Source organism: Hyla sarda, chromosome 13, assembly GCF_029499605.1.
Source record: "Hyla sarda isolate aHylSar1 chromosome 13, aHylSar1.hap1, whole genome shotgun sequence".
NCBI lineage: Eukaryota > Metazoa > Chordata > Amphibia > Anura > Hylidae > Hyla > Hyla sarda.
The window spans coordinates 3,677,123-3,690,827 of NC_079201.1; the positions used below are offsets into that span (position 1 = coordinate 3,677,123).

At 42.4% G+C, this 13,705-nt stretch overlaps 1 protein-coding gene across 24 annotated transcripts in view; it reads right to left on the minus strand.

Moving 5' to 3' along the window:
* Positions 1-13,705, minus strand: part of SHISA6 (shisa family member 6) — a 595,422-nt gene that overhangs the window by 45,335 nt on the left and 536,382 nt on the right. The window lies entirely within an intron of this gene.

Consider the following 13,705-nt stretch of genomic DNA (forward strand, 5'->3'; position numbering starts at 1 on the left):
TGTTGATAAGAAGGAAACACTGGTATCGATAGTAAAATGAAAAATTTTTAATTTAAAATTTAAAAATAAAATAAAATCACAGAAAAATTCTTAAAAAATATGTTTAACATTAAAAACATATAAAAAATAGTTAAAAAAAAAACAACCTTATATATAAACAATAGGTAATCTTCTGACCACGCATTTCCTTCAATTAAATTTACCCAATATGTTAACTACAACACAGAGGGGAAAGAGAATGTTAACAATTTTGCGCGGTGGCCCTTTAAGTCATCAGCAGAATGAAACCCAATACGTATATTAAAAGCCATATTAAGCCATCTAGGATGGGTAAAAAAATAAAAAACCCTACATAGAGTTGATGGTATAACCTGTACAATTTCATTACAGCAGCAGACGTCTCGGCTGGCGGCAATAACTCACAGATATATTGAATTTCATTTATTTTCCAGAACACTTGAAATGAGTAATTGGACGAGACTCATCTCATTATGGGATCTGGCATAGGTTACATTGTATCACAGTGAATCGCTGAACTTGATACATTTTGTTCCGAGCGTTTTTTGTTTTTTTTTAATAAGGAATTAACATAACGGTTAATAAGTGAGTGATTCATAAAAGTTGGGATATTTCCCATAACACATTAGGAAATACAGGCATCGCTCTGCGGAGCTGCAATCATTTATGGGCTTTTAGGCAGAAGACAGGTACCGAGCACAAAGCCAAATTTCAGGTTCCAGCATCGGTTCCTTTCCCCTTTTTATGACCTTGTCAAAACGGTAACTTGGTAGAAGAACAAATAAACCTCAGGTTTCCAAACTGTGGACATCCAGCTGTTGAATAACTACAACTCCCAGCATGCCTGGACAGCCATGATAGGAGTTGTAGTTTTGCAAATGCTGGAGGTCAATAGTTTGGAGACCACTGAAATATATCATTCATGTACCCCTAATTTACATATTTTTGTGGTTTGAAGAAGCCTTCCATTCTTAGGGGCTGTACTGTTCAGCCTCTGCAATATTGTCTGGATTGAATATCAAAAAACATCCAAGAAAACCTCCCTGACGTGTTTCACAGTAACAACTGCGTCATCAGGGGTAGTGAGGTAGCAAACTGATGCCCAAACTGATCCCTTTTATTTAATTTGTTCCTTTCAATTTAACATCTAACATAGCCTCCCCAGCGTATTTCACAGTAACAAATGCATCATCAGTGGTAGTGAGGAAGCAAACTGATGCTCAAACTCATCCCTTTTATTTTATTTGTTCCTTCCATTTAACATCTAATATTGCCTCCCCAACATGTTTCACAGTAACAACTGCTTAATCAGGGGTCAGGTGGCCACAAATTGATGCCTAAACAGATTCCATCCTCAAAATGGAGACACGGTCTGCTGTTACTGATGCGGATAGCAGAACACAGTGCTCAGTTATATGTCAGTCCCTTAGACAGTGAATGGAGCGGCAGTGTGCATATATGACCGTCATCATTCAAATGGGAGACCTGGGGTTCCTGTTCTCAAGAATAATGGTAGTCCCAGTGCTCGCACCCCATACATATCTTCTATTCAGTGGCAGGGAATAAGCATGGTTACAGAGACAGCCCCTATAAGTCTGACCTTTTGTTATTATTATTAATAATAATAACAATATAAAAAGGAATAAGAGTAGTAATAATAGTAAAAATGATCATTATAAGTAATAATAATAACAGTAATAATAATGATATTGATAATAATTATGACAATAATAATTATAGTAATATATTATAATATAGTAATAATTGTAGTAATAATTCTGATAATAACAATAACTATTATTACGATAAAAATTACTAACATCGGTATAAATATTATAATTATTATTATTACTCTTATTATTGTTATTACTCTATTATCATCATCAGAATTATCAGATTATTATTACTACTATATCCTGATGAGTTTATTAGTTGATGGTTATTTGTATCCAGCGCTGCAGGTTACATACAGAGGTAGGGATGAATAATACGATGTGTAATGCCCAACGCAGCGCCCTCGGGAGGTGGCATCGCCCCGATACATGTTTCCTCTGCACCTCCACAAGTTGCTCTCAGGAGTTCTTGTGATTTATTGTTATGGAATGAAATGAATGAGGATATTAGGGACGATCTCTGCGGCCAGAAGTGAGAATATAATATGGAAAATATAATAGGTTCCCCTGATAGCAAACACCACATCTACATAAATGCAATACAGCGGCATCAATGATGATGTATGAGCCAGAGGATATTTATTATTACCTGTGTATGAAATCCGACCTCCTACTGTCATTATGCAAATCGATGTAAAATTGCACACAAAAAGTGGCAATTTCTTTAAAAATGCTGTAAAAATTGTGTAATTTTAAAAAAATGCATGTGTGAACAAAACCCTAAAGGGGTAGTACGCCTGCAGACTATCATTTCAGGCCATCAACCTAAAATAGTGTTATCCCAAATTGTACTGGCCTCAGCATTCTTTTTTCTTGATTCAGCCATGACAGGAAGTAGTGTAGTCCTCTCATTGTCAGCGTGGTGTTGTCTTAGCAGCCTCCCACTCTCTTCTGACAGGAAGTTGTGTACTCCTCTTATAGTCAGCGTGGTGATTTCTCAGCAGCTTCCCAGCTCGCCCCTCTACCCTGAGAGGAAGTTGTGTAGTCCCCTCATTGTCAGTGTGGTATTGTTCCAGGAGCTCCTTTGCTCCTCCCTCTCTCTCTCTCCTGACAGGAAGTTGTGTAGTCCTCTCATTGTCAATGTGGTGTTGTCTCAGCAGCTTTCCAGCTCCTCCCTCCCTTCTGAAAGGAAGTTGTGTGGTCATCTCATTGTCAGTGTAGTGTTGTCTCATCAGCACCAGGCTCCTCCTTCCTGACAGGAAGTAGTGTAGTCCTCTCATTGCCAGTGTGTTGTTGTCTCAGCAACTCCTGCCTCCTCCCTCAATGCTGAAAGAAAGTTGTATAGTCCTCTCATTATCAGTGTGCTGTTGCCTCAGCAGCTCCCCAGCACCTTCCTCTCTACTCACAGGAAGTTGTGTAGTCCTGTCATTGTGTGGTGTTTTGTCAGCAGCTCCCCGGCTCCTCCCTCTTCCCTGACAGTAAGTTGTGTAGTCCCCTCATTGTCAGTGAGGAGTTTTCTCAGCAACTCCTGACTCCTCAATCTCTCCTGACAGGAAGCTGTGTAGTCCTCTCATTTTTAGTGTGGTGTTGTCTCAGCAGCTCCCTGACTTCTCTCTCTCCTGACAGGAAGTTGTGTAGTCCTCTCATTGTCAGTGTGGTGTAGCCTACATGTTTCATTTATCATTAATGAAACATTTAGGGAAGAATGATGTTGCCTTGTGCTGAGCAATGCCACAGGCAGAGGAGCAGACAGGGAATGTATACAGCAGATGCTGCACCCTCACTGATTATGCAGGAGTCTGCTGTGAAATTAGATGTTTTGCAGCAATTATGAGCAGTTCTGAGCTGTGGCAGTAAGTGGGGTGGCAGGTCTGTGACAAAGAGCTGAAGGAAAGCAATGTATTCTGGGAATGTAGTACCGAGCAACTGCTCACCAGGAAGTACAGGACAAAGACCCCCAAACAAATGGATTTTTGGTGGTTTCAGAACTGGTGCAGGTGGGTCTGCATTTCTTCTTTATCTGACGTCGGAGTACTCCTTTTCGCATAATATATAACCAGACATGCAGGAGTATAGGAGAGCTGGGTGTCCAACATCCTTGTTTCTTACACTATCACGGCACATTCAGCAGAAAACCGGCAGCCGATTTACGGCCCAGACTGCTGTAATGGGATCTTTATTCTGCGTCCTATAAATCTCTGCCTTGTGTCTGGGTGGTGGAAACATTGTGCAGAGTTGAGACAGCGCAGCTGCACTGTATATTCAGCTATACCAAGGTCTCATCCGTATAAACCTGAATGTAAAGACTGTGTGCCTCCAGCTGTTGCAAAACTACAACTCCCAGCATACCCGGTATGCTGGGAGTTGTAGTTTTGCTCTCATTCATTGGGGAAGGATGGACACCATATTTCCGTCTCGGTATGTAATGATATTTCCAGTACAGTATATGTATTTCACCACGGATTACTTAAATTCACGGATTGACGCTTCACTCGGCCTAATCGTATGTTGGAAAATAATCTTCGGCGCTGTCCTATAATCACAGATCTATTAGATATGATGATTGTGAAGAGCCGGACAAGACTTGATATTGCTTGACCTTGGAGCTTCCTCTCTGACTAAGTATATGTTCTGTCAATCTCATGTCTGTGCAGAGATAGCGGTTATACGGCGCAGCGCATTATGGCAGAGCTAATGGTTTGAGTTATTTCAATAGGTTGGGGGTCATCTGAAGCGGGGAAACATGGGTTCGTGAAGGGCAACAGCGTAATGTGAGCTCGTGTCATCGGTAGACTTCTTATAAGAGGTCCATCGCCGAGGGTCTGTAAAATAATGTATCAGGGGGCAGCTCCAGTCACTGGTGATATTACCATCAATGAAGATTTATATTCTGAATATAACTTCCCCATGTCAGGCCATATTGTCACCACTGTTATAGACTAGCTTCAAGAATATAACTACTATAATACTGCTCCTATGTACAACAATATTACTACTATAATACTGCTCCTATATACAAGAATATAACTACTATAATACTGCTCCTGTATACAAGAATATAACTACTATAATACTGCTCCTATATACAAGAATATAACTACTATAATACTGCTCCTATATACAAGAATATAACTACTATAATACTGCTCCTATATACAAGAATATAACTACTATAATACTGCTCCTATATACAAGAATATACCTACTATAATACTGCTCCTATATACAAGAATATAACTACTATAATACTGCTCCTATATACAAGAATATAACTACTATAATACTGCTCCTATATACAAGAATATATCTACTATAATACTGCTCCAATGTACAACAATATAACTACTATAATACTGTCTTCTATATACAAGAATATAACTACTATAATACTGCTCCTATATACAAGAATATAACTACTATAATACTGCTCCAATGTACAACAATATAACTACTATAATACTGTCTTCTATATACAAGAATATAACTACTATAATACTGCTCCTATATACAAGTATATAACTACTATAATACTGCCCCTATATACAAGAATATAACTACTATAATACTGCCCCTATATACAAGAATATAACAACTATAATACTGCCTCCTATATACAAGAATATAACTACTATAATACTGTTCCTATATACAAGAATATAACTACTATAATACTGCTCCTATATACAGGAATATAACTAATACAATACTGTCCCTATATACAAGAATATAACTACTATAATACTGCCCCTATATACAAGAATATAACTACTATAATACTGCTCCTATATACAAGAATATAACTACTATAATACTGCTCCTATATACAAGAATATAACTACTATAATACTGCTCCTATATACAAGAATATAACTACTATAATACTGCTCCTATATACAAGTATATAACTACTATAAAACTGCCCCTATATACAAGAATATAACTACTATAATACTGCCTCCTATATACAAGAATATAACTACTATAATACTGATCCTATATACAAGAATATAACTACTATAATACTGCCTCCTATATACAAGAATATAACTACTATAATACTGCTCCTATATACAAGAATATAACTACTATAATACTGCTCCTATATACAGGAATATAACTACTATAATATTGATCCTATATACAAGAATATAACTACTATAATACTGCCTCCTATATACAAGAATATAACTACTATAATACTGCTCCTATATACAAGAATATAACTACTATAATACTGCCTCCTATATACAAGAATATAACTACTATAATACTGTTCCTATATACAAGAATATAACTACTATAATACTGCTCCTATATACAGGAATATAACTAATATAATACTGTCCCTATATACAAGAATATAACTACTATAATACTGCCCCTATATACAAGAATATAACTACTATAATACTGCTCCTATATACAAGAATATAACTACTATAATACTGCTCCTATATACAAGAATATAACTACTATTATACTGCTCCTATATACAAGAATATAACTACTATAATAATGCCCCTATATACAAGAATATAACTACTATAATACTTCTCCTATATACAGGAATATAACTACTATAATACTGTCTCCTATATACAAGAATATAACTACTATAATACTGCTCCTATATATAGGAATATAACTAATATAATACTGTCCCTATATACAAGAATATAACTACTATCATACTGCCTCCTATGTACAAAAATATATCTACTATAATACTGCTCCGATATACAAGAATATAACTACTATAATACTGCTCCTATATACAAGAATATAACTAATATAATACTGCTCCTATATACAATAATAAAACTACTATAATACTGCTCCTATATACAAGAATATAATTACTATAATACTGCTCCTATATACAAGAATATAACTACTATAATACTGCTCCTATATAGAAGAATATAACTACTATAATACTGCTCCTATATACAAGAATATAACTACTATAATACTGCCTCATATATACAAGAATATAGCTACTATAATGCTGCTCCTATATACAAGAATATAACTTCTATAATTCTGCTCCTATATACAAGAATATAACTACTATAATACTGTCCCCGATATACAAGAATATAACTACTATAATACTGCTTCTATGTACAAGAATATAACTATAATACTGCCTCCTATATACAAGAATATAACTACTGTAATACTCCCTCCTACATACAAGACTATAACTACTATAATACTGTCCCCTATATACAAGAATATAACTACTTCAATACTGCTCCTATATACAAGAATATAACTACTATAATACTGCCTCCTATATACAAGAATATAACTACTATAATACTGCTCCCTATTTACAAGAATATAACTACTATAATACTGTCCCCTATATACAAGAATATAACTACTATAATACTGCTCCTATATATACAAGAATATAACTAGTATAATACTGCTCCTATATACAATATAACTACTATAATACTGCTCCTATATACAAGAATAGAACTACTATAATACTGCTCCTATATACAAGAATATAACTACCATAATACTGCTCCTATATACAAGAATATAACTACTATAATACCGCCTCCTATATACAAGAATATAACTACTGTCACGATGCCGGCTGGCAGGAGGTGGATCCTCTGTGCCAGAGAGGGATAGATGAGGACCGCGCTAGTGGACCGGTTCTAAGCCACTACAGGTTTTCACCAGAGCCCGCCGCAAAGCGGGATGGTCTTGCTGCGGCGGTAGTGACCAGGTCGTATCCACTAGCAACGGCTCTCCTCTCTGGCTGCTGAAGATACTGAAGAAAGGCGCGGTACAAGGGAGTAGGCAGTAGCAAGGTCGGACGTAGCAGAAGGTCGGGGGCAGGCGGCAAGGTTCGTAGTCAGGGGAGATAGCAAAGGTACTGGTACACAGGCTATTAAACACACAAGGAACGCTTTCACTGGCACTAAGGCAACAAGATCCGGCAAGGGAGTGCAAGGGAGGAGACTAGATATAGCCAGGGAACAGGTGGGAACCAATTAAGCTAATTGGGCCAGGCACCAATCATTGGTGCACTGGCCCTTTAAGTCTCAGGGAGCTGGCGCGCGCGCGCCCTAGAGAGCGGAGCCGCGCGCGCCAGCACATGACTGCAGGAGACGGGAACGGGTAAGTGACCTGGGATGCGATTCGCGAGCGGGCGCGTCCCGCTGTGCGAATCGCATCCCCAACGGCCATGGCAGAGCAGCGCTCCCGGTCAGCGCTGACCGGGGAGCTGCAGGGAGAAAGACGCCGTGAGCGCTCCGGGGAGGAGCGGGGACCCGGAGCGCTAGGCGTAACAGTACCCCCCCCCTTAGGTCTCCCCTTCTCTTTATCGGGTAACTGCCTCCCCTGGGATGAGGACACCGGGAAAGGATGGAGGGATTCCTCAACGGCAGGCAGAACCGCAGGAGTAGGAATGGGGAGAGAGGGCAGAGGGCGAGACCTGGCACGGGGCAGTGTGACACCAGGACGAGGGCCATGAGGGGACACAGAAGCTTGCCTGATGGAACTGGGAGGGGGGGAAGGGCATTTCCTGTGGCAGGCAGAGTCCTTAATGACCTTAGGGGGACCGGATACAGGAGGAACCACAGAGTTACGGCAAGGGTTACTGGGAACCGGTTTTAGACAGTTCTTGGAACAAGAGGACCCCCAACTCTTGATCTCCCCAGTGGACCAATCCAGGGTTGGGGAATGAAGTTGAAGCCAGGGAAGTCCAAGGAGAATCTCCGAGGTGCAATTGGGGAGGACCAAAAGTTCAATCCTCTCGTGATGAGATCCGATGCTCATAAGAAGGGGCTCCGTGCGGAAACGTATGGTACAGTCCAACCTGGCTCCGTTGACCGCGGAAATGCGGAGTGGCTTGACAAGACGGGTCACCGGAATACGGAATTTATTCACAAAGGAGTCCCGAATAAAATTCCCAGAAGCTCCAGAGTCCAGGCAGGCCACGGCTGAGAGGGGAGAGCTGGCTGAAGTGGAAATCCGAACAGGTACCGTGAGACGTGGAGAAGCCGACTTGGCATCAAGAGACGCCACACCCACGAGAGCTGAGTGCGAGCGTGCGTTTCCCAGACGTGGAGGACGGATTGGGCAATCCACCAGAAAATGTTCAGTACTGGCACAGTACAGACAAAGATTCTCTTCCTTACGGCGATTCCTCTCTTCCAGGGTCAGGCGAGACCGATCCACTTGCATGGCCTCCTCGGCGGGAGGCCTAGGCGCCGATTGCAGTGGAGACTGTGGGAGAGGTGGCCAGAGATCTAAGTCTTTTTCCTGGCGGAGCTCTTGATAGCTCTCAGAAAAACGCATGTCAATGCGAGTGGCTAGATGAATGAGTTCATGCAGGCTAGCAGGAGTCTCTCGTGCGGCCAGAACATCTTTAATGTTGCCGGATAGGCCTTTTTTAAAGGTCGCGCAGAGAGCCTCATTATTCCAGGATAGTTCAGAAGCAAGAGTACGGAATTGTATGGCGTACTCGCCAACGGAGGAATTACCCTGGACCAGGTTCAGCAGGGCAGTCTCAGCAGAAGAGGCTCGGGCAGGTTCCTCAAAGACACTTCGAATTTCCGAGAAGAAGGAGTGAACAGAGGCAGTGACGGGGTCATTGCGGTCCCAGAGCGGTGTGGCCCATGACAGGGCTTTTCCAGACAGAAGGCTGACTACGAAAGCCACCTTAGACCTTTCAGTAGGAAACAGGTCCGACATCATCTCCAAGTGCAGAGAACATTGCGAAAGGAAGCCACGGCAAAACTTAGAGTCCCCATTAAATTTGTCTGGCAAAGACAGGCGGAGGCTAGGAGTGGCCAGTCGCTGCGGAAGGGGTGCAGGAGCTGGCGGAGGAGATGGTTGTTGCTGCTGTAGCTGAGACTGAACTTGCTGTAGCTGTGACTGTTGCTGCTGTTGCTGTGACTGGAGCTGCTGTAGCTGCGACTGGAGTTGCTGTGTCATGGTGGTCAAGTACGACAGCTGGTGCTCTTGTCGGGCGACCAATGTAGGGAGGTCGGCGGCAGCTGGCAGAGGAACTTCAGCGGGATCCATGGCCGGATCTACTGTCACGATGCCGGCTGGCAGGAGGTGGATCCTCTGTGCCAGAGAGGGATAGATGAGGACCGCGCTAGTGGACCGGTTCTAAGCCACTACAGGTTTTCACCAGAGCCCGCCGCAAAGCGGGATGGTCTTGCTGCGGCGGTAGTGACCAGGTCGTATCCACTAGCAACGGCTCTCCTCTCTGGCTGCTGAAGATACTGAAGAAAGGCGCGGTACAAGGGAGTAGGCAGTAGCAAGGTCGGACGTAGCAGAAGGTCGGGGGCAGGCGGCAAGGTTCGTAGTCAGGGGAGATAGCAAAGGTACTGGTACACAGGCTATTAAACACACAAGGAACGCTTTCACTGGCACTAAGGCAACAAGATCCGGCAAGGGAGTGCAAGGGAGGAGACTAGATATAGCCAGGGAACAGGTGGGAACCAATTAAGCTAATTGGGCCAGGCACCAATCATTGGTGCACTGGCCCTTTAAGTCTCAGGGAGCTGGCGCGCGCGCGCCCTAGAGAGCGGAGCCGCGCGCGCCAGCACATGACTGCAGGAGACGGGAACGGGTAAGTGACCTGGGATGCGATTCGCGAGCGGGCGCGTCCCGCTGTGCGAATCGCATCCCCAACGGCCATGGCAGAGCAGCGCTCCCGGTCAGCGCTGACCGGGGAGCTGCAGGGAGAAAGACGCCGTGAGCGCTCCGGGGAGGAGCGGGGACCCGGAGCGCTAGGCGTAACAACTACCATAATACTGCTTCTATATACAAGAATATAACTACTATAATACTGCTCCTATATACAAGAATATAAATACTATAATACTGTTCCTATATACAAGAATATAACTACTATAATACTGCCCCCTATGTACAAGGTGAGAGAAGAGAGCTACTGGGACATCCAGTCCTGCTAGTTACTACTATAAGCCACATGCTGCCTTAAAGAGGTTGGGAACTCCTGTGTCTGAGGAACTGATGTTTCCACTGGATTGTGCCGCCTGCACTGGGCCACATACAGTAAGAAGACGACTCAGCAGCTTGGTTTGGGAATGTAAGGAGACCGGTGTAAGACAACTTTTACGGCGCAAATGGGGAACTTCAAAGAAGAGGCCTCTGCCTAACAAATGGAGAGTCTACCTGCGTACCTTTCTACTATATAGGGGGTCTGTTACTACCTACTATATGGGTTTTTACAATATGGAGGGTTTACATATATACTATACAAAAAAATGTATGGTTGCACAAAGAGGGAACACTATTACCATATAGGGGCACAATGCTGGCCCTAAATTCTATGTTTTCCTTTATTTCATGACCGTAAATGTTTAGTCATCCCTGGGAGTTTCCTTTGTTTGGGGTCTGTTGTCTCCACAAGCCAAGGACAAACCTCATACCACGCATGCTGTAATGTTCCTGAAATTCAGCATAGCAACCCCTGAACAATTCATCAACATGCCAGGGCCCGGCTCTATAAATAGCCCATCTTCTATTTTCCATAGATCTGGCTCTGATCAATTTTTCATCGACTTTACAGAAGCTGGAGATGCTGATGCTCTAAAGGATCATGGGATGAAACTCATCACTGCTGGACGTATTGAGCCGGTCAGTGAGCCCGGATCATTCTATGATGGCCGGGGGAGGGAGAGACCTCAGTACATTGGCCCTTTTTCTCCTTTCTAGCATAAAAAAAAAAAAAAGAAAATACCTGACACTAAACATTTTTCTAATCCCTTCAATCGCAATGATCGGTCTATGATTCTCTAACAAGGTTTGGTTTGCTGTGAGAATCTTTTAGGGTCGGAGCTTAAATTCAGCAGTAAAAAAATCAGGAAAGGGTTAAAAAATGATTTCCGCTTAGAATTTTTTTTTTTTTTTTTTTACTGTTTTGGGAAGAAAAATTCAGATTTAAACAAAGTGTGAAAAATGTATTAAAAAAGTAAAAAAAAACAGTGAAGCCAACTGTGACAAATGGGGGAAGAAGGGACCTACTGCCAATCTATGTTTTTGATTCTCACCCACAACCTTGATATCTATATATGTGACATTCTGCCGATCGGAAAGTTAGAAAAAAGGAGCAGATATTTACAGCAATGTCGGAGCGACGTGTTAGGGCGGCAAGGGTTGTACTATAGCTGACCTTTTGCTATTTGCTATTTCTTGTAGTAATAGGGTCAGGCCTTCTACTGTTGATGCACTTGGGCATTGTTCAACCCCTTAAGACCACTCATTCTTGGGGCCACATTTCCTAGTTCATACAATGCTCAACTTAATGTATGGCTAATGCTAAACATACTGTACTATAACTCTCTATATTCTGAATAATACACAAGCGGATCCAACAGGGGTCCGATTAGTTTTTAATCTTTACCTATTGTTCCATGCGTCGGCGATACTGTGGGTGTGAGCGTATAGTCTTTAATGTGGATGTGAATGCACTTCCGATAGCTAAAAATAAGTAATTAATTATTTATATAAAAGCATAGTTCCTGTGACAATTTTTTTAAATGAGTTTATTGCTTACATTTTAATGCCATGATACTTATTATTACTTAAAGGGCATTGTCATGAAAGAAAACCTTTTGATCGGCCAGGGTCTAAGTGTTCAGACCCTGACCGATCACCAGGAGGAGCTGGGCATTTTCTTCTGGCGGTGTGTCATGTGACCTGGACATACTCAAAATAAAAGTTTTTAGGTCTATCCTGGTCTCAGAGACACAAAGCGGAGAGAAATGTGTGGCTATGCACTTCTCTCACAACACTCAGACTCCAACCTTGGTAAGCAGAGGACTCACTTAGTGGCTATAATTGTATATTTCTCAATATGTCCTCACGGTACGGTCCGTAGGCAGCATATTTCACACTGCGCAAAACCTGCTACGCTGCGAGAAATACGCTGCTTATTCTCCGATGAGCATAGACACAGGGCTTCCACTGCAGCCCAGTATGCAGTGGGGTTTGGAGGCAGGGTCGCACGTCACAGTCACGCCGGCACGCGTACCCTAGTGAAACCTTACTGAACACACAGGGCTGCTGCCAGTTAGCCCTGTGTGTATACTCACAGGAGAATATGCAGCTTATTTCCTGCTGCGCAGAGTGAAATGCGCTGCGCAATCGCTAAGTGGGACTGTACCCTTAAAATGCATCTATCATATCAGATCTACTTGCTACAGGGCTTTTTTTTGCCAGACATACCATACTTTGGATATTTGGTGGTTTTATTTTTACACAAAAAATTATTTTTTATACTGCGCCCAAGTGTCACTTACCGTGTGTGCTGTAATACACATTGCTGGCGCATGCGCAGGATAATACACTACATCATGCCCAAGTGTCAGAGAGGCATGGCCTGGGCTCTTCTATGCCCTGGGGCTGCAAAGCCTCTCTGATACTTGGGCATGGCATAGTGTAGTTATTAGCGTATGCGCCGGAAATGTGTGTTACAATGCACGTGTTGGTAGGAGAGGTTTAGAATCACTCAAACTTACAGCGCGTGCACCATAATACATACTGACAGCGCATGCGCGAAATAAATACACTACATCATGCCCAAGTGTCAGAGAGGCATGGCCTGGGCTCTTCTATGCCCTTGGGTTGCAAAGCCTCTCTGATTCTTGGGCATGGCATAGTGTAGTTATTAGCGCATGCGCCGGAAATGTGTGTTACAATGCACGTGTTGGTAGGAGAGGTTTAGAATCACTCAAACTTACAGTGCGTGCACCATAATACATACTGACAGCGCATGCGCGAAATAAATACACTACATCATGCCCAAGTGTCAGAGAGACATGGCCTGGGCTCTTCTATGCCCTTGGGTTGCAAAGCCTCTCTGATTCTTGGGCATGGCATAGTGTCGTTATCAGTGCATGTGCCAGAAATGTGTGTTACAATGCACGTGTTGGTAGGAGACGTTTAGAATCACTCATAAACTTACAGTGCGTGTACCATAATACATACTGACAGCGCATGCGCGAAATAAATACACTACATCGTGCCCAAGTGTCAGAGAGGCATGGCCTGGGCTCTTCTATGCC